The sequence below is a fragment of the Hyperoodon ampullatus genome (genome assembly GCF_949752795.1).
Source record: "Hyperoodon ampullatus genome assembly, chromosome: 16".
NCBI classification, from domain to species: Eukaryota; Metazoa; Chordata; class Mammalia; order Artiodactyla; family Ziphiidae; genus Hyperoodon; species Hyperoodon ampullatus.
Window position 1 is genome coordinate 79,095,663 of NC_136929.1, and position 19,915 is coordinate 79,115,577.

Genomic DNA, 19,915 nt, shown 5'->3' on the forward strand with positions numbered 1-19,915 from the left:
GGACACGTGCTAGGGTCAGGGCACGTGCGGACGCGCGGGTCAGTGTCCGCGTACGGATTAGGATGAGGGTACCGCGGAGGCTAAGGTGTGGGCCTGCCGGTGGGTTTCCGTTCCGGGTTAGGGTTCGGGTTAGGGAACGGCAAGGCTGAGGGCACAGGTGAGGGTGCGGACACGTGCTAGGGTCGGGGCACGTGCGGACGCGTGGGTCAGTGTCCGCGTACGGATTAGGATGAGGGTACGACAGAGGCTAAGGTGCGGGGCTGCCGGTGGGTTTCCGTTCCGGGCTAGGGTTAGGGTTAGGGAACGGCAAGGCTGAGGGCACAGGTGACGGTGCGGACATGTGCTAGGGTCGGGGCACGTGCGGACGCGCGGGTCAGTGTCCGCGTACGGATTAGGATGAGGGTACGGCGGAGGCTAAGGTGTGGGGCTCCCGGTGGGTTTCCCTTCCGGGCTAGGGTTAGGGTTAGGGAACGGCAAGGCTGAGGGCACAGGTGAGGGTGCGGACACGTGCTAGGGTCGGGGCACGTGCGGACGCGCGGGTCAGTGTCCGCGTACGGATTAGGATGAGGGTACGGCGGAATCTAAGGTGTAGGGCTGCCGGTGGGTTTCCCTTCCGGGCTAGGGTTAGGGTTAGGGAACGGCAAGGCTGAGGGCACAGGTGAGGGTGCGGACACGTGCTAGGGTCGGGGCACGTGCGGACGCGCGGGTCAGTGTCCGCGTACGGATTAGGATGAGGGTACGGCGGAGGCTAAGGTGTGGGGCTGCCGGTGGGTTTCCGTTCCGGGCTAGGGTTAGGGTTAGCGAACGGCAAGGCTGAGGGCACAGGTGAGGGTGCGGACACGTGCTAGGGTCGGGGCACGTGCGGACGCGCGGGTCAGTGTCCGCGTACGGATTAGGATGAGGGTACGGCGGAGGCTAAGGTGTGGGGCTGCCGGTGGGTTTCCGTTCCGGGCTAGGGTTAGGGTTAGGAAACGGCAAGGCTGAGGGCACAGGTGAGGGTGTGGACACGTGCTAGGGTCGGGGCACGTGCGGACGCGCGGGTCAGTGTCCGCGTACGGATTAGGATGAGGGTACGGCGGAGGCTAAGGTGTGGGGCTGCCGGTGGGGTTCCGTTCCGGGCTAGGGTTAGGGTTAGGGAACGGCAAGGCTGAGGGCACAGGTGAGGGTGCGGACACGTGCTAGGGTCGGGGCACGTGCGGACGCGCCGGTCAGTGTCCGCGTACGGGTTAGGATGAGGGTTCGGCGGAGGCTAATGTGTGGGGCTGCCGGTGGGTTTCCCTTCCGGGCTAGGGTTAGGGTTAGGGAACGGCAAGGCTGAGGGCACAGGTGAGGGTGCGGACACGTGCTAGGGTCGGGGCACGTGCGGACGCGCAGGTCAGTGTCCGCGTACGGATTAGGATGAGGGTACGGCGGAGGCTAAGGTGTGGGGCTGCCGGTGGGTTTCCGTTCCGGGCTAGGGTTAGGGTTAGGGAACGGCAAGGCTGAGGGCACAGGTGAGGGTGCGGACACGTGCTAGGGTCGGGGCACGTGCGGACGCGCGGGTCAGTGTCCGCGTACGGATTAGGATGAGGGTACGGCGGAGGCTAAGGTGTGGGGCTGCCGGTGGGTTTCCGTTCCGGGCTAGGGTTAGGGTTAGGGAACGGCAAGGCTGAGGGCACAGGTGAGGGTGCGGACACGTGCTAGGGTCGGGGCACGTGCGGACGCGCGGGTCAGTGTCCGCGTACGGATTAGGATGAGGGTACGGCGGAGGCTAAGGTGTGGGGCTGCCGGTGGGTTTCCCTTCCGGGCTAGGGTTAGGGATAGGGAACGGCAAGGCTAAGGGCACAGGTGAGGGTGCGGACACGTGCTAGGGTCGGGGCACGTGCGGACGCGCGTGTCAGTGTCCGCGTACGGATTAGGATGAGGGTACGGCGGAGGCTAAGGTGTGGGGCTGCCGGTGGGTTTCCGTTTTGGGCTAGGGTTAGGGTTAGGGAACGGCAAGGCTGAAGGCACAGGTGAGGGTGCGGACACGTGCTAGGGTCGGGGCACGTGCGGATGCGCGGGTCAGTGTCCGCGTACGGATTAGGATGAGGGTACGGCGGAGGCTAAGGTGTGGGGCTGCCGGTGGGTTTCCGTTCCGGGCTAGGGTTAGGGTTAGGGAACAGCAAGGCTGAGGGCACAGGTGAGGGTGCGGACACGTGCTAGGGTCGGGGCACGTGCGGACGCGCGGGTCAGTGTCCGCGTACGGATTAGGATGAGGGTACGGCGGAGGCTAAGGTATGGGGCTGCCGGTGGGTTTCCGTTCCGGGCTAGGGTTAGGGTTAGGGAACGGCAAGGCTGAGGGCACAGGTGAGGGTGCGGACACGTGCTAGGGTCGGGGCACGTGCGGACGCGCGGGTCAGTGTCCGCGTACGGATTAGGATGAGGGTTCGGCGGAGGCTAAGGTGTGGGGCTGCCGGTGGGTTTCCCTTCCGGGCTAGGGTTAGGGTTAGGGAACGGCAAGGCTGAGGGCACAGGTGACGGTGCGGACACGTGCTAGGGTCGGGGCACGTGAGGACGCGCGGGTCAGTGTCCTCGTACGGATTAGGATGAGGGTACGGCGGAGTCTAAGGTGTAGGGCTGCCGGTGGGTTTCCCTTCCGGGCTAGGGTTAGGGTTAGGGAACGGCAAGGCTGAGGGCACAGGTGAGGGTGCGGACACGTGCTAGGGTCGGGGCACGTGAGGACGCGCGGGTCAGTGTCCGCGTACGGATTAGGATGAGGGTACGGCGGAGGCTAAGGTGTGGGGCTGCCGGTGGGTTTCCGTTCCTGGCTAGGGTTAGGGTTAGGGAACGGCAAGGCTGAGGGCACAGGTGAGGGTGCGGACACGTGCTAGGGTCAGGGCACGTGCGGACGCGCGGGTCAGTGTCCGCGTACGGATTAGGATGAGGGTTCGGCGGAGGCTAAGGTGTGGGGCTGCCGGTGGGTTTCCGTTCCGGGCTAGGGTTAGGGATAGGGAACGGCAAGGCTGAGGGCACAGGTGAGGGTGCGGACACGTGCTAGGGTCGGGGCACGTGAGGACGCGCGGGTCAGTGTCCGCGTACGGATTAGGATGAGGGTACGGCAGAGGCTAAGGTGTGGGTCTGCCGGTGGGTTTCCGTTCCGGGCTAGGGTTAGGGTTAGGGAACGGCAAGGCTGAGGGCACAGGTGAGGGTGCGGACACGTGCTAGGGTCGGGGCACGTGCGGACGCGCGGGTCAGTGTCCGCGTACAGATTAGGATGAGGGTACGGCGGAGGCTAAGGTGTGGGTCTGCTGGTGGGTTTCCGTTCCGGGCTAGGGTTAGGGTTAGGGAACGGCAAGGCTGAGGGCACAGGTGAGGGTGCGGACACGTGATAGGGTCGGGGCACGTGCGGACGCGCGGGTCAGTGTCCGCGTACGGATTAGGATGATGGTACGGCGGAGGCTAAGGTGTGGGGCTGCCGGTGGGTTTCCGTTCCGGGCTAGGGTTAGGGTTAGGGAACGGCAAGGCTGAGGGCACAGGTGAGGGTGCGGACACGTGCTAGGGTCGGGGCACGTGCGGACGCGCGGGTCAGTGTCCGCGTACGGATTAGGATGAGGGTACCGCGGAGGCTAAGGTGTGGGGCTGCCGGTGGGTTTCCGTTCCGGGTTAGGGTTAGGGTTAGGGAACGGCAAGGCTGAGGGCACAGGTGAGGGTGCGGACACGTGCTAGGGTCGGGGCACGTGCGGACGCGCGGGTCAGTGTCCGCGTACGGATTAGGATGAGGGTACGGCGGAGGCTAAGGTGTGGGGCTCCCGGTGGGTTTCCCTTCCGGGCTAGGGTTAGGGATAGGGAACGGCAAGGCTGAGGGCACAGGTGAGGGTGCGGACACGTGCTAGGGTCGGGGCACGTGCGGACGCGCGGGTCAATGTCCGCGTACGGATTAGGATGAGGGTACGGCGGAGTCTAAGGTGTAGGGCTGCCGGTGGGTTTCCCTTTCGGGCTAGGGTTAGGGTTAGGGAACGGCAAGGCTGAGGGCACAGGTGAGGGTGCGGACACGTGCTAGGGTCGGGGCACGTGCGGACGCGCGGGTCAGTGTCCGTGTACGGATTAGGATGAGGGTACGGCGGAGGCTAAGGTGTGGGGCTGCCGGTGGGTTTCCGTTCCGGGCTAGGGTTAGGGTTAGGGAACGGCAAGGCTGAGGGCACAGGTGAGGGTGCGGACACGTGCTAGGGTCGGGGCACGTGCGGACGCGCGGTTCAGTGTCCGCGTACGGATTAGGATGAGGGTACGGCGGAGGCTAAGGTGTGGGGCTGCCGGTGGTTTTCCGTTCCGGGCTAGGGTTAGGGTTAGGGAACGGCAAGGCTGAGGGCACAGGTGAGGGTGCGGACACGTGCTAGGGTCGGGGCACGTGCGGACGCGCGGGTCAGTGTCCGCGTACGGATTAGGATGAGGGTACGGCGGAGGCTAAGGTGTGGGGCTGCCGGTGGGGTTCCGTTCCGGGCTAGGGTTAGGGTTAGGGAACGGCAAGGCTGAGGGCACAGGTGAGGGTGCGGACACGTGCTAGGGTCGGGGCACGTGCGGACGCGCGGGTCAGTGTCCGCGTACGGATTAGGATGAGGGTACGGCGGAGGCTAAGGTGTGGGGCTGCCGGTGGGTTTCCCTTCCGGGCTAGGGTTAGGGTTAGGGAACGGCAAGGCTGAGGGCACAGGTGAGGGTGCGGACACGTGCTAGGGTCGGGGCACGCGCGGACGCGCGGGTCAGTGTCCGCGTACGGATTAGGATGAGGGTACGGCGGAGGCTAAGGTGTGGGGCTCCCGGTGGGTTTCCCTTCCGGGCTAGGGTTAGGGTTAGGGAACGGCAAGGCTCAGGGCACAGGTGAGGGTGCGGACACGTGCTAGGGTTGGGGCACGTGCGGACGCGCGGGTCAGTGTCCACGTACGGATTAGGATGAGGGTACGACGGAGGCTAAGGTGTGGGGCTGCCGGTGGGGTTCCGTTCCGGGCTAGGGTTAGGGTTAGGGAACGGCAAGGCTGAGGGCACAGGTGAGGGTGCGGACACGTTCTAGGGTCGGGGCACGTGCGGACGCGCGGGTCAGTGTCCGCGTACGGATTAGGATGAGGGTACGGCGGAGGCTAAGGTGTGGGGCTGCCGGGGGGTTTCCGTTCCGGGCTAGGGTTAGGGTTAGGGAACGGCAAGGCTGAGGGCACAGGTGAGGGTGCGGACACGTGCTACTGTCGGGGCACGTGCGGACGCGCGGGTCAGTGTCCGCGTACGGATTAGGATGAGGGTACGGTGGAGGCTAAGGTGTGGGGCTGCCGGTGGGTTTCCCTTCCGGGCTAGGGTTAGGCTTAGGCAACGGCAAGGCTGAGGGCACAGGTGAGGGTGCGGACACGTGCTAGGGTCGGGGCACGTGCGGACTCGCGTGTCAGTGTCCGCGTACGGATTAGGATGAGGGTACGGCGGAGGCTAAGGTGTGGGGCTGCCGGTGGGTTTCCGTTTTGGGCTAGGTTTAGGGTTAGGGAACGGCAAGGCTGAGGGCACAGGTGAGGGTGCGGACACGTGCTAGGGTCGGGGCACGTGCGGACGCGTGGGTCAGTGTCCGCGTACGGATTAGGATGAGGGTACGGCGGAGGCTAAGGTGTGGGGCTGCCGGTGGGTTTCCCTTCCGGGCTAGGGTTAGGGTTAGGGAACGGCAAGGCTGAGGGCTCAGGTGAGGGTGCGGACACGTGCTAGGGTCGGGGCACGTGCGGACGCGCGGGTCAGTGTCCGCGTACGGATTAGGATGAGGGTACGGCGGAGGCTAAGGTGTGGGGCTCCCGGTGGGTTTCCCTTCCGGGCTAGGGTTAGGGTTAGGGAACGGCAAGGCTGAGGGCACAGGTGAGGGTGCGGACACGTGCTAGGGTCGGGGCACGGGCGGATGCGCGGGTCAGTGTCCGCGTACGGATTAGGATGAGGGTACGGCGGAGTCTAAGGTGTAGGGCTGCCGGTGGGTTTCCCTTCCGGGCTAGGCTTAGGGTTAGGGAACGGCAAGGCTGAGGGCACAGGTGAGGGTGCGGACACGTGCTAGGGTCGGGGCACGTGCGGACGCGCGGGTCAGTGTCCGCGTACGGATTAGGATGAGGGTACGGCGGAGGCTAAGGTGTGGGGCTGCCGGTGGGTTTCCGTTCCGGGCTAGGGTTAGGGTTAGCGAACGGCAAGGCTGAGGGCACAGGTGAGGGTGCGGACACGTGCTAGGGTCGGGGCACGTGCGGACGCGCGGGTCAGTGTCCGCGTACGGATTAGGATGAGGGTTCGGCGGAGGCTAAGGTGTGGGGCTGCCGGTGGGTTTCCCTTCCGGGCTAGGGTTAGGGTTAGGGAACGGCAAGGCTGAGGGCACAGGTGACGGTGCGGACACGTGCTAGGGTCGGGGCACGTGAGGACGCGCGGGTCAGTATCCGCGTACGGATTAGGATGAGGGTACGGCGGAGGCTAAGGTGTGGGGCTGCCGGTGGGTTTCCGTTCCGGGCTAGGGTTAGGGTTAGGGAACGGCATGTTGAGGGCACAGGTGAGGGTGCGGACACGTGCTAGGGTCGGGGCACGTGAGGACGCGCGGGTCAGTGTCCGCGTACGGATTAGGATGAGGGTACGGCGGAGGCTAAGGTGTGGGGCTGCCGGTGGGTTTCCGTTCCGGGCTAGGGTTAGGGTTAGGGAACGGCAAGGCTGAGGGCACAGGTGAGGGTGCGGACACGTGCTAGGGTCGGGGCACGTGCGGACGCGCGGGTCAGTGTCCGCGTACGGATTAGGATGAGGGTACGGCGGAGGCTAAGGTGTGGGGCTGCCGGTGGGTTTCCCTTCCGGGCTAGGGTTAGGGTTAGGGAACGGCAAGGCTGAGGGCACAGGTGACGGTGCGGACACGTGCTAGGGTCGGGGGACGTGCGGACGCGCGTGTCAGTGTCCGCGTACGGATTAGGATGAGGGTACGGCGGAGGCTAAGGTGTGGGGCTGCCGGTGGGTTTCCGTTTTGGGCTAGGGTTAGGGTTAGGGAACGCCAAGGCTGAGGGCACAGGTGAGGGTGCGGACACGTGCTAGGGTCGGGGCACGTGCGGACGCGCGGGTCAGTGTCCGCGTACGGATTAGGATGAGGGTACGGCGGAGGCTAAGGTGTGGGGCTGCCGGTGGGTTTCCGTTCCGGGCTAGGGTTAGGGTTAGGGAACGGCAAGGCTGAGGGCACAGGTGAGGGTCCGGACACGTGCTAGGGTCGGGGCACGTGCGGACGCGCGGGTCAGTGTCCGCGTACGGATTAGGATGAGGGTTCGGCGGAGGCTAAGGTGTGGGGCTGCCGGTGGGTTTCCGTTCCGGGTTAGGGTTAGGGATAGGGAACGGCAAGGCTGAGGGCACAGGTGAGGGTGCGGACACGTGCTAGGGTCGGGGCACGTGAGGACGCGCGGGTCAGTGTCCGCGTACGGATTAGGATGAGGGTACGGCGGAGGCTAAGGTGTGGGGCTGCCGGTGGGTTTCCGTTCCGGGCTAGGGTTAGGGTTAGGGAACGGCAAGGCTGAGGGCACAGGTGAGGATGCGGACACGTGCTAGGGTCGGGGCACGTGCGGACGCGCGGGTCAGTGTCCGCGTACGGATTAGGATGAGGGTACGGCGGAGGCTAAGGTGTGGGGCTGCCGGTGGGTTTCCTTTCCGGGCTAGGGGTAGGGTTAGGGAACGGCAAGGCTGAGGGCACAAGTGAGGGTGCGGACACGTGCTACGGTCGGGGCACGTGCGGACGCGCGGGTCAGTGTCCGCGTACGGATTAGGATGAGGGTACGGCGGAGGCTAAGGTGTGGGGCTGCCGGTGGGTTTCCCTTCCGGGCTAGGGTTAGGGTTAGGGAACGGCAAGGCTGAGGGCTCAGGTGAGGGTGCGGACACGTGCTAGGGTCGGGGCACTTGCGGACGCGCGTGTCAGTGTCCGCGTACGGATTAGGATGAGGGTACGGCGGAGGCTAAGGTGTGGGGCTGCCGGTGGGTTTCCGTTCCGGGCTAGGGTTAGGGTTAGGGAACGGCAAGGCTGAGGGCACAGGTGAGGGTGCGGACACGTGCTAGGGTCGGGGCACGTGCGGACGCGCGTGTCAGTGTACGCGTACGGATTAGGATGAGTGTACGGTGGAGGCTAAGGTGTGGGGCTGCCGGTGGGTTTCCCTTCCGGGCTAGGGTTAGGGTTAGGGAACGGCAAGGCTGAGGGCACAGGTGAGGGTGCGGACACGTGCTAGGGTCGGGGCACGTGCGGACGCGCGGGTCAGTGTCCGCGTACGGATTAGGATGAGGGTACGGCGGAGGCTAAGGTGTGGGGCTGCCGGTGGGTTTCCCTTCTGGGCTAGGGTTAGGGTTAGGGAACGGCAAGGCTGAGGGCACAGGTGAGGGTGCGGACACGTGCTAGGGTCGGGGCACGTGCGGACGCGCGGGTCAGTGTCCGCGTACGGATTAGGATGAGGGTACGGCGGAGGCTATGGTGTGGGGCTGCCGGTGGGGTTCCGTTCCGGGCTAGGGTTAGGGTTAGGGAACGGCAAGGCTGAGGGCACAGGTGAGGGTGCGGACATGTGCTAGGGTCGGGGCACGTGCGGACGCGCCGGTCAGTGTCCGCGTACGGGTTAGGATGAGGGTTCGGCGGAGGCTAAGGTGTGGGGCTGCCGGTGGGTTTCCCTTCCGGGCTAGGGTTAGGGTTAGGGAACGGCAAGGCTGAGGGCACAGGTGAGGGTGCGGACACGTGCTAGGGTCGGGGCACGTGCGGACGCGCCGGTCAGTGTCCGCGTACGGGTTAGGATGAGGGTACGGCGGAGGCTAAGGTGTGGGGCTGCCGGTGGGTTTCCGTTCCGGGCTAGGGTTAGGGTTAGGGAACGGCAAGGCTGAGGGCACAGGTGAGGGTGCGGACACGTGCTAGGGTCGGGGCACGTGCGGACGCGTGGGTCAGTGTCCGCGTACGGATTAGGATGAGGGTACGGCGGAGGCTAAGGTGTGGGGCTGCCGGTGGGGTTCCGTTCCGGGCTAGGGTTAGGGTTAGGGAACGGCAAGGCTGAGGGCACAGGTGAGGGTGCGGACACGTGCTAGGGTCGGGGCACGTGCGGACGTGCGGGTCAGTGTCCGCGTACGGATTAGGATGAGGGTACGGCGGAGGCTAAGGTGTGGGGCTGCCGGTGGGTTTCCCTTCCGGGCTAGGGTTAGGGTTAGGGAACGGCAAGGCTGAGGGCACAGGTGAGGGTGCGGACACGTGCTAGGGTCGGGGCACGTGCGGACGCGCGTGTCAGTGTCCGCGTACGGATTAGGATGAGGGTACGGCGGAGGCTAAGGTGTGGGGCTGCCGGTGGGTTTCCGTTTTGGGCTAGGGTTAGGGTTAGGGAACGGCAAGGCTGAAGGCACAGGTGAGGGTGCGGACACGTGCTAGGGTCGGGGCACGTGCGGACGCGCGGGTCAGTGTCCGCGTACGGATTAGGATGAGGGTACGGCGGAGGCTAAGGTGTGGGGCTGCCGGTGGGTTTCCGTTCCGGGCTAGGGTTAGGGTTAGGGAACGGCAAGGCTGAGGGCACAGGTGAGGGTGCGGACACGTGCTAGGGTCGGGGCACGTACGGACGCGAGGGTCAGTGTCCGCGTACGGATTAGGATGAGGGTACGGCGGAGGCTAAGGTGTGGGGCTGCCGGTGGGTTTCCGTTCCGGGCTAGGGTTAGGGTTAGGGAACGGCAAGGCTGAGGGCACAGGTGAGGGTCCGGACACGTGCTAGGGTCGGGGCACGTGCGGACGCGCGGGTCAGTGTCCGCGTACGGATTAGGATGAGGGTTCGGCGGAGGCTAAGGTGTGGGGCTGCCGGTGGGTTTCACTTCCGGGCTAGGGTTAGGGTTAGGGAACGGCAAGGCTGAGGGCACAGGTGACGGTGCGGACACGTGCTAGGGTCGGGGCACGTGAGGACGCGCGGGTCAGTGTCCGCGTACGGATTAGGATGAGGGTACGGCGGAGTCTAAGGTGTAGGGCTGCCGGTGGGTTTCCCTTCCGGGCTAGGGTTAGGGTTAGGGAACGGCAAGGCTGAGGGCACAGGTGAGGGTGCGGACACGTGCTAGGGTCGGGGCACGTGAGGACGCGCGGGTCAGTGTCCGCGTACGGATTAGGATGAGGGTACGGCGGAGGCTAAGGTGTGGGGCTGCCGGTGGGTTTCCGTTCCTGGCTAGGGTTAGGGTTAGGGAACGGCAAGGCTGAGGGCACAGGTGAGGGTGCGGACACGTGCTATGGTCGGGGCACGTGCGGACGCGCGGGTCAGTGTCCGCGTACGGATTAGGATGAGGGTTCGGCGGAGGCTAATGTGTGGGGCTGCCGGTGGGTTTCCGTTCCGGGCTAGGGTTAGGGATAGGGAACGGCAAGGCTGAGGGCACAGGTGAGGGTGCGGACACGTGCTAGGGTCGGGGCACGTGAGGACGCGCGGGTCAGTGTTCGCGTACGGATTAGGATGAGGGTACGGCGGAGGCTAAGGTGTGGGTCTGCCGGTGGGTTTCCGTTCCGGGCTAGGGTTAGGGTTAGGGAACGGCAAGGCTGAGGGCACAGGTGAGGGTGCGGACACGTGCTAGGGTCGGGGCACGTGCGGACGCGCGAGTCAGTGTCCGCGTACAGATTAGGATGAGGGTACGGCGGAGGCTAAGGTGTGGGTCTGCTGGTGGGTTTCCGTTCCGGGCTAGGGTTAGGGTTAGGGAACGGCAAGGCTGAGGGCACAGGTGAGGGTGCGGACACGTGCTAGGGTCGGGGCACGTGCGGACGCGCGGGTCAGTGTCTGCGTACGGATTAGGATGATGGTACGGCGGAGGCTAAGGAGTGGGGCTGCCGGTGGGTTTCCGTTCCGGGCTAGGGTTAGGGTTAGGGAACGGCAAGGCTGAGGGCACAGGTGAGGGTGCGGACACGTGCTAGGGTCGGGGCACGTGCGGACGCGCGGGTCAGTGTCCGCGTACGGATTAGGATGAGGGTACCGCGGAGGCTAAGGTGTGGGGCTGCCGGTGGGTTTCCGTTCCGGGCTAGGGTTAGGGTTAGGGAATGGCAAGGCTGAGGGCACAGGTGAGGGTGCGGACACGTGCTAGGGTCGGGGCACCTGTGGACGCGCGGGTCAGTGTCTGCGTACGGTTTAGGATGAGGGTACGGCGGAGGCTAAGGTGTGGGGCTGCCGGTGGGTTTCCGTTCCGGGCTAGGGTTAGGGTTAGGGAATGGCAAGGCTGAGGGCACAGGTGAGGGTGCGGACACGTGCTAGGGTCGGGGCACGTGCGGACGCGTGGGTCAGTGTCCGCGTACGGATTAGGATGAGGGTTCGGCGGAGGCTAAGGTGTGGGGCTGCCGGTGGGTTTCACTTCCGGGCTAGGGTTAGGGTTAGGGAACGGCAAGGCTGAGGGCACAGGTGACGGTGCGGACACGTGCTAGGGTCGGGGCACGTGAGGACGCGCGGGTCAGTGTCCGCGTACGGATTAGGATGAGGGTACGGCGGAGTCTAAGGTGTAGGGCTGCCGGTGGGTTTCCCTTCCGGGCTAGGGTTAGGGTTAGGGAACGGCAAGGCTGAGGGCACAGGTGAGGGTGCGGACACGTGCTAGGGTCGGGGCACGTGAGGACGCGCGGGTCAGTGTCCGCGTACGGATTAGGATGAGGGTACGGCGGAGGCTAAGGTGTGGGGCTGCCGGTGGGTTTCCGTTCCTGGCTAGGGTTAGGGTTAGGGAACGGCAAGGCTGAGGGCACAGGTGAGGGTGCGGACACGTGCTATGGTCGGGGCACGTGCGGACGCGCGGGTCAGTGTCCACGTACGGATTAGGATGAGGGTTCGGCGGAGGCTAAGGTGTGGGTCTGCTGGTGGGTTTCCGTTCCGGGCTAGGGTTAGGGTTAGGGAACGGCAAAGCTGAGGGCACAGGTGAGGGTGCGGACACGTGCTAGGGTCGGGGCACGTGCGGACGCGCGGGTCAGTGTCCGCGTACGGATTAGGATGATGGTACGGCGGAGGCTAAGGTGTGGGGCTGCCGGTGGGTTTCCGTTCCGGGCTAGGGTTAGGGTTAGGGAACGGCAAGGCTGAGGGCACAGGTGAGGGTGCGGACACGTGCTAGGGTCGGGGCACGTGCGGACGCGCGGGTCAGTGTCCGCGTACGGATTAGGATGAGGGTACCGCGGAGGCTAAGGTGTGGGGCTGCCGGTGGGTTTCCGTTCCGGGCTAGGGTTAGGGTTAGGGAATGGCAAGGCTGAGGGCACAGGTGAGGGTGCGGACACGTGCTAGGGTCGGGGCACCTGAGGACGCGCGGGTCAGTGTCCGCGTACGGATTAGGATGAGGGTACGGCGGAGGCTAAGGTGTGGGGCTGCCGGTGGTTTTCCGTTTTGGGCTAGGGTTAGGGTTAGGGAACGGCAAGGCTGAGGGCACAGGTGAGGGTGCGGACACGTGCTAGGGTCGGGGCACGTGCGGACGCGCGGGTCAGTGTCCGCGTACGGATTAGGATGAGGGTACGGCGGAGGCTAAGGTGTGGGGCTGCCGGTGGGTTTCCCTTCCGGGCTAGGGTTAGGGTTAGGGAACGGCAAGGCTGAGGGCACAGGTGAGGGTGCGGACACGTGCTAGGGTCGGGGCACGTGCGGACGCGCGGGTCAGTGTCCGCGTACAGATTAGGATGAGGGTACGGCGGAGGCTAAGGTGTGGGGCTGCCGGTGGGTTTCCGTTCCGGGCTAGGGTTAGGGTTAGGGAACGGCAAGGCTGAGGGCACAGGTGAGGGTGCGGACACGTGCTAGGGTCGGGGCACGTGCGGACGCGCGGGTCAGTGTCCGCGTACGGATTAGGATGAGGGTTCGGCGGAGGCTAAGGTGTGGGGCTGCCGGTGGGTTCCCGTTCCGGGCTAGGGTTAGGGTTAGGGAACGGCAAGGCTGAGGGCACAGGTGAGGGTGCGGACACGTGCTAGGGTCGGGGCACGTGCGGACGCGCGGGTCAGTGTCCGCGTAAGATTAGGATGATGGTACGGCGGAGGCTAAGGTGTGGGGCTGCCGGTGGGTTTCCGTTCCGGGCTAGGGTTAGGGTTAGGGAACGGCAAGGCTGAGGGCACAGGTGAGGGTGCGGACACGTGTTAGGGTCGGGGCACGTGCGGACGCGCGGGTCAGTGTCCGCGTACGGATTAGGATGAGGGTACCGCGGAGGCTAAGGTGTGGGGCTGCCGGTGGGTTTCCGTTCCGGGTTAGGGTTAGGGTTAGGGAACGGCAAGGCTGAGGGCACAGGTGAGGGTGCGGACACGTGCTAGGGTCGGGGCACGTGCGGACGCGCGGGTCAGTGTCCGCGTACGGATTAGGATGAGGGTACGGCGGAGTCTAAGGTTTGGGGCTCCCGGTGGGTTTCCCTTCCTGGCTAGGGTTAGGGTTAGGGAACGGCAAGGCTGAGGGCACAGGTGAGGGTGCGGACACGTTCTAGGGTCGGGGCACGTGCGGACGCGCGGGTCAGTGTCCGCGTACGGATTAGGATGAGGGTACGGCGGAGGCTAAGGTGTGGGGCTGCCGGTGGGTTTCCGTTCCGGGCTAGGGTTAGGGTTAGCGAACGGCAAGGCTGAGGGCACAGGTGAGGGTGCGGACACGTGCTAGGGTCGGGGCACGTGCGGACGCGCGGGTCAGTGTCCGCGTACGGATTAGGATGAGGGTACGGCGGAGGCTAAGGTGTGGGGCTGCCGGTGGGTTTCCGTTCCGGGCTAGGGTTAGGGTTAGGGAACGGCAAGGCTGAGGGCACAGGTGAGGGTGCGGACACGTGCTAGGGTCGGGGCACGTGCGGACGCGCGGGTCAGTGTCCGCGTACGGATTAGGATGAGGGTACGGCGGAGGCTAAGGTGTGGGGCTGCCGGTGGGTTTCCGTTCCGGGCTAGGGTTAGGGTTAGGGAACGGCAAGGCTGAGGGCACAGGTGAGGGTGCGGACACGTGCTAGGGTCGGGGCACGTGCGGACGCGCGGGTCAGTGTCCGCGTACGGATTAGGATGAGGGTACGGCGGAGGCTAAGGTGTGGGGCTGCTGGTGGGTTTCCGTTCCGGGCTAGGGTTAGGGTTAGGGAACGGCAAGGCTGAGGGCACAGGTGAGGGTGCGGACACGTGCTAGGGTCGGGGCACGTGCGGACGCGCGGGTCAGTGTCCGCGTACGGATTAGGATGAGGGTTCGGCGGAGGCTAAGGTGTGGGGCTGCCGGTGGGTTTCCGTTCCGGGCTAGGGTTAGGGTTAGGGAACGGCAAGGCTGAGGGCACAGGTGAGGGTGCGGACACGTGCTAGGGTCGGGGCACGTGCGGACGCGCGGGTCAGTGTCCGCGTACGGATTAGGATGAGGGTACGGCGGAGGCTAAGGTGTGGGGCTGCCGGTGGGTTTCCGTTCCGGGCTAGGGTTAGGGTTAGTTAACGGCAAGGCTGAGGGCACAGGTGAGGGTGCGGACACGTGCTAGGGTCGGGGCACGTGCGGACGCGCGGGTCAGTGTCCGCGTACGGATTAGGATGAGGGTACCGCGGAGGCTAAGGTGTTGGGCTGCCGGTGGGTTTCCGTTCCGGGTTAGGGTTAGGGTTAGGGAACGGCAAGGCTGAGGGCACAGGTGAGGGTGCGGACACGTGCTAGGGTCGGGGCACGTGCGGACGCGCGGGTCAGTGTGCGCGTACGGATTAGGATGAGGGCACGACGGAGGCTAAGGTGTGGGGCTGCCGTTGGGGTTCCGTTCCGGGCTAGGGTTAGGGTTAGGGAACGGCAAGGCTGAGGGCACAGGTGAGGGTGCGGACACGTGCTAGGGTCGGGGCACGTGCGGACGCGCGGGTCAGTGTCCGCGTACGGATTAGGATGAGGGTACGGCGGAGGCTAAGGTGTGGGACTCCCGGTGGGTTTCCCTTCCGGGCTAGGGTTAGGGTTAGGGAACGGCAAGGCTGAGGGCACAGGTGAGGGTGCGGACACGTGCTAGGTTCGGGGCACGTGCGGACGCGCGGGTCAGTGTCCGCGTACGGATTAGGATGAGGGTACGGCGGAGGCTAAGGTGTGGGGCTGCCGGTGGGTTTCCGTTCCGGGCTAGGGTTAGGGTTAGGGAACGGCAAGGCTGAGGGCACAGGTGAGGGTGCGGACACGTGCTAGGGTCGGGGCACGTGCTAACGCGCGGGTCAGTGTCCGCGTACGGATTAGGATGAGGGTACGGCGGAGGCTAAGCTGTGGGGCTGCCGGTGGGTTTCCGTTCCGGGCTAGGGTTAGGGTTAGGGAACGGCAAGGCTGAGGGCACAGGTGAGGGTGCGGACACGTGCTAGGGTCGGGGCACGTGCGGACGCGCGGGTCAGTGTCCGTGTACGGATTAGGATGAGGGTACGGCGGAGGCTAAGGTGTAGGGCTGCCGGTGGGTTTCCCTTCCGGGCTAGGGTTAGGGTTAGGGAACGGCAAGGCTGAGGGCACAGGTGAGGGTGCGGACACGTGCTAGGGTCGGGGAACGTGCGGACGCGCGGGTCAGTGTCCGTGTACGGATTAGGATGAGGGTACGGCGGAGGCTAAGGTGTGGGGCTGCCGGTGGGTATCCGTTCCGGGCTAGGGTTAGGGTTAGGGAACGGCAAGGCTGAGGGCACAGGTGAGGGTGCGGACATGTGCTAGGGTCGGGGCACGTGCGGACGCGCGGGTCAGTGTCCGCGTACGGATTAGGATGAGGGTACGGCGGAGGCTAAGGTGTGGGGCTGCCGGTGGGTTTCCGTTCCGGGCTAGGGTTAGGGTTAGGGAACGGCAAGGCTGAGGGCACAGGTGAGGGTGCGGACACGTGCTAGGGTCGGGGCACGTGCGGACGCGCGGGTCAGTGTCCGTGTACGGATTAGGATGAGGGTACGGCGGAGGCTAAGGTTTGGGGCTGCCGGTGGGTTTCCGTTCCGGGCTAGGGTTAGGGTTAGGGAACGGCAAGGCTGAGGGCACAGGTGAGGGTGCGGACACGTGCTGGGGTCGGGGCACGTGCGGACGCGCGGGTCAGTGTCCGCGTACGGATTAGGATGAGGGTACGGCGGAGGCTAAGGTGTGGGGCTGCCGGTGGGTTTCCCTTCCGGGCTAGGGTTAGGCTTAGGGAACGGCAAGGCTGAGGGCACAGGTGAGGGTGCGGACACGTGCTAGGGTCGGGGCACGTGCGGACGCGCGGGTCAGTGTCCGCGTACGGATTAGGATGAGGGTACGGCGGAGGCTAAGGTGTGGGGCTGCCGGTGGGGTTCCGTTCCGGGCTAGGGTTAGGGTTAGGGAACGGCAAGGCTGAGGGCACAGGTGAGGGTGCGGACACGTGCTAGGGTCGGGGCACGTGCGGACGCGCGGGTCAGTGTCCGCGTATGGATTAGGATGAGGGTACGGCGGAGGCTAAGGTGTGGGGCTGCCGGTGGGTTTCCCTTCCGGGCTAGGGTTAGGGTTAGGGAACGGCAAGGCTGAGGGGACAGGTGACGGTGCGGACACGTACTAGGGTCGGGGCACGTGAGGACGCGTGGGTCAGTGTCCGCGTACGGATTAGGATGAGGGTACGGCGGAGTGTAAGGTGTAGGGCTGCTGGTGGGTTTCCCTTCCGGGCTAGGGTTAGGGTTAGGGAACGGCAAGGCTGAGGGCACAGGTGAGGGTGCGGACACGTGCTAGGGTCGGGGCACGTGCGGACGCGCGGGTCAGAGTCCGCGTACGGATTAGGATGAGGGTACGGTGGAGGCTAAGGTATGGGTCTGCCGGTGGGTTTCCGTTCCGGGCTAGGGTTAGGGTTAGGGAACGGCAAGGCTGAGGGCACAGGTGAGGGTCCGGACACGTGCTAGGGTCGGGGCACGTGCGGACGCGCGGGTCAGTGTCCGCGTACGGATTAGGATGAGGGATCGGCGGAGGCTAAGGTGTGGGGCTGCCGGTGGGTTTCCCTTCCGGGCTAGGGTTAGGGTTAGGGAACGGCAAGGCTGAGGGGACAGGTGACGGTGCGGACACGTACTAGGGTCGGGGCACGTGAGGACGCGCGGGTCAGTGTCCGCGTACGGATTAGGATGAGGGTACGGCGGAGTCTAAGGTGTAGGGCTGCCGGTGGGTTTCCCTTCCGGGCTAGGGTTAGGGTTAGGGAACGGCAAGGCTGAGGGCACAGGTGAGGGTGCGGACACGTGCTAGGGTCGGGGCACGTGCGGACGCGCGGGTCAGTGTCCGTGTACGGATTAGGATGAGGGTACGGCGGAGGCTAAGGTGTGGGGCTGCCGGTGGGTTTCCGTTCCGGGCTAGGGTTAGGGTTAGGGAACGGCAAGGCTGAGGGCACAGGTGAGGGTGCGGACACGTGCTAGGGTCGGGGCACGTGCGGACGCGCGTGTCAGTATCCGCGTACGGATTAGGATGAGGGTACGGCGGAGGCTAAGGTGTGGGGCTGCCGGTGGGTTTCCCTTCCGGGCTAGGGTTAGGGTTAGGGAACGGCAAGGCTGAGGGCACAGGTGAGGGTGCGGACACGTGCTAGGGTCGGGGCACGTGCGGACGCGCGGGTCAGTGTCCGCGTACGGATTAGGATGAGGGTACGGCGGAGGCTAAGGTGTGGGGCTGCCGGTGGTTTTCCGTTCCGGGCTAGGGTTAGGGTTAGGGAACGGCAAGGCTGAGGGCACAGGTGAGGGTGCGGACACGTGCTAGGGTCGGGGCACGTGCGGACGCGTGGGTCAGTGTCCGCGTACGGATTAGGATGAGGGTACGGCGGAGGCTAAGGTGTGGGGCTGCCGGTGGGTTTCCGTTCCGGGCTAGGGTTAGGGTTAGGGAACGGCAAGGCTGAGGGCACAGGTGAGGGTGCGGACACGTGCTAGGGTCGGGGAACGTGCGGACGCGCGGGTCAGTGTCCGCGTACGGATTAGGATGAGGGTACGGCGCAGTCTAAGGTGTAGGGCTGCCGGTGGGTTTCCCTTCCGGGCTAGGGTTAGGGTTAGGGAACGGCAAGGCTGAGGGCACAGGTGAGGGTGCGGACACGTGCTAGGGTCGGGGCACGTGCGGACGCGCGGGTCAGTGTCCGCGTACGGATTAGGATGAGGGTACGGCGGAGGCTAAGGTGTGGGGCTGCCGGTGGGTTTCCGTTCCGGGCTAGGGTTAGGGTTAGCGAACGGCAAGGCTGAGGGCACAGGTGAGGGTGCGGACACGTGCTAGGGTCGGGGCACGTGCGGACGCGCGGGTCAGTGTCCGCGTACGGATTAGGATGAGGGTACGGCGGAGGCTAAGGTGTGGGGCTGCCGGTGGGTTTCCGTTCCGGGCTAGGGTTAGGGTTAGGGAACGGCAAGGCTGAGGGCACAGGTGAGGGTGCGGACACGTGCTAGGGTCGGGGCACGTGCGGACGCGCGGGTCAGTGTCCGCGTACGGATTAGGATGAGGGTACGGCGCAGTCTAAGGTGTAGGGCTGCCGGTGGGTTTCCCTTCCGGGCTAGGGTTAGGGTTAGGGAACGGCAAGGCTGAGGGCACAGGTGAGGGTGCGGACACGTGCTAGGGTCGGGGCACGTGCGGACGCGCGGGTCAGTGTCCGCGTACGGATTAGGATGAGGGTACGGCGGAGGCTAAGGTGTGGGGCTGCCGGTGGGTTTCCGTTCCGGGCTAGGGTTAGGGTTAGCGAACGGCAAGGCTGAGGGCACAGGTGAGGGTGCGGACACGTGCTAGGGTCGGGGCACGTGCGGATGCGTGGGTCAGTGTCCGCGTACGGATTAGGATGAGGGTACGGCGGAGGCTAAGGTGTGGGGCTGCCGGTGGGTTTCCGTTCCGGGCTAGGGTTAGGGTTAGGGAACGGCAAGGCTGAGGGCACAGGTGAGGGTGCGGACACGTGCTAGGGTCGGGGCACGTGCGGACGCGCGTGTCAGTGTCCGCGTACGGATTAGGATGAGGGTACGGCGGAGGCTAAGGTGTGGGGCTGCCGGTGGGTTTCCGTTCCGGGCTAGGGTTAGGGTTAGCGAACGGCAAGGCTGAGGGCACAGGTGAGGGTGCGGACACGTGCTAGGGTCGGGGCACGTGCGGACGCGCGGGTCAGTGTCCGCGTACGGATTAGGATGAGGGTACGGCGGAGGCTAAGGTGTGGGGCTGCCGGTGGGTTTCCGTTCCGGGCTAGGGTTAGGGTTAGGGAACGGCAAGGCTGAGGGCACATGTGAGGGTGCGGACACGTGCTAGGGTCGGGGCACGTGCAGACGCGCGGGTCAATGTCCGCGTACGGATTAGGATGAGGGTACGGCGGAGGCTAAGGTGTGGGGCTGCCGGTGGGGTTCCGTTCCGGGCTAGGGTTAGGGTTAGGGAACGGCAAGGCTGAGGGCACAGGTGAGGGTGCGGACACGTGCTAGGGTCGGGGCACGTGCGGACGCGCGTGTCAGTGTCCGCGTACGGATTAGGATGAGGGTACGGTGGAGGCTAAGGTGTGGGGCTGCCGGTGGGTTTCCCTTCCGGGCTAGGGTTAGGGTTAGGGAACGGCAAGGCTGAGGGCACAGGTGAGGGTGCGGACACGTGCTAGGGTCGGGGCACGTGCGGATGCGTGGGTCAGTGTCCGCGTACGGATTAGGATGAGGGTACGGCGGAGGCTAAGGTGTGGGGCTGCCGGTGGGTTTCCGTTCCGGGCTAGGGTTAGGGTTAGGGAACGGCAAGGCTGAGGGCACAGGTGAGGGTGCGGACACGTGCTAGGGTCAGGGCACGTGCGGACGCGCGGGTCAGTGTCCGCGTACGGATTAGGATGAGGGTACGGCGGAGGCTAAGGTATGGGGCTGCCGGTGGGTTTCCGTTCCGGGCTAGGGTTAGGGTTAGGGAACGGCAAGGCTGAGGGCACAGGTGAGGGTCCGGACACGTGCTAGGGTCGGGGCACGTGCGGACGCGCGGGTCAGTGTCCGCGTACGGATTAGGATGAGGGTTCGGCGGAGGCTAAGGTGTGGGGCTGCCGGTGAGTTTCCCTTCCGGGCTAGGGTTAGGGTTAGGGAACGGCAAGGCTGAGGGCACAGGTGACGGTGCGGACACGTGCTAGGGTCGGGGCACGTGAGGACGCGCGGGTCAGT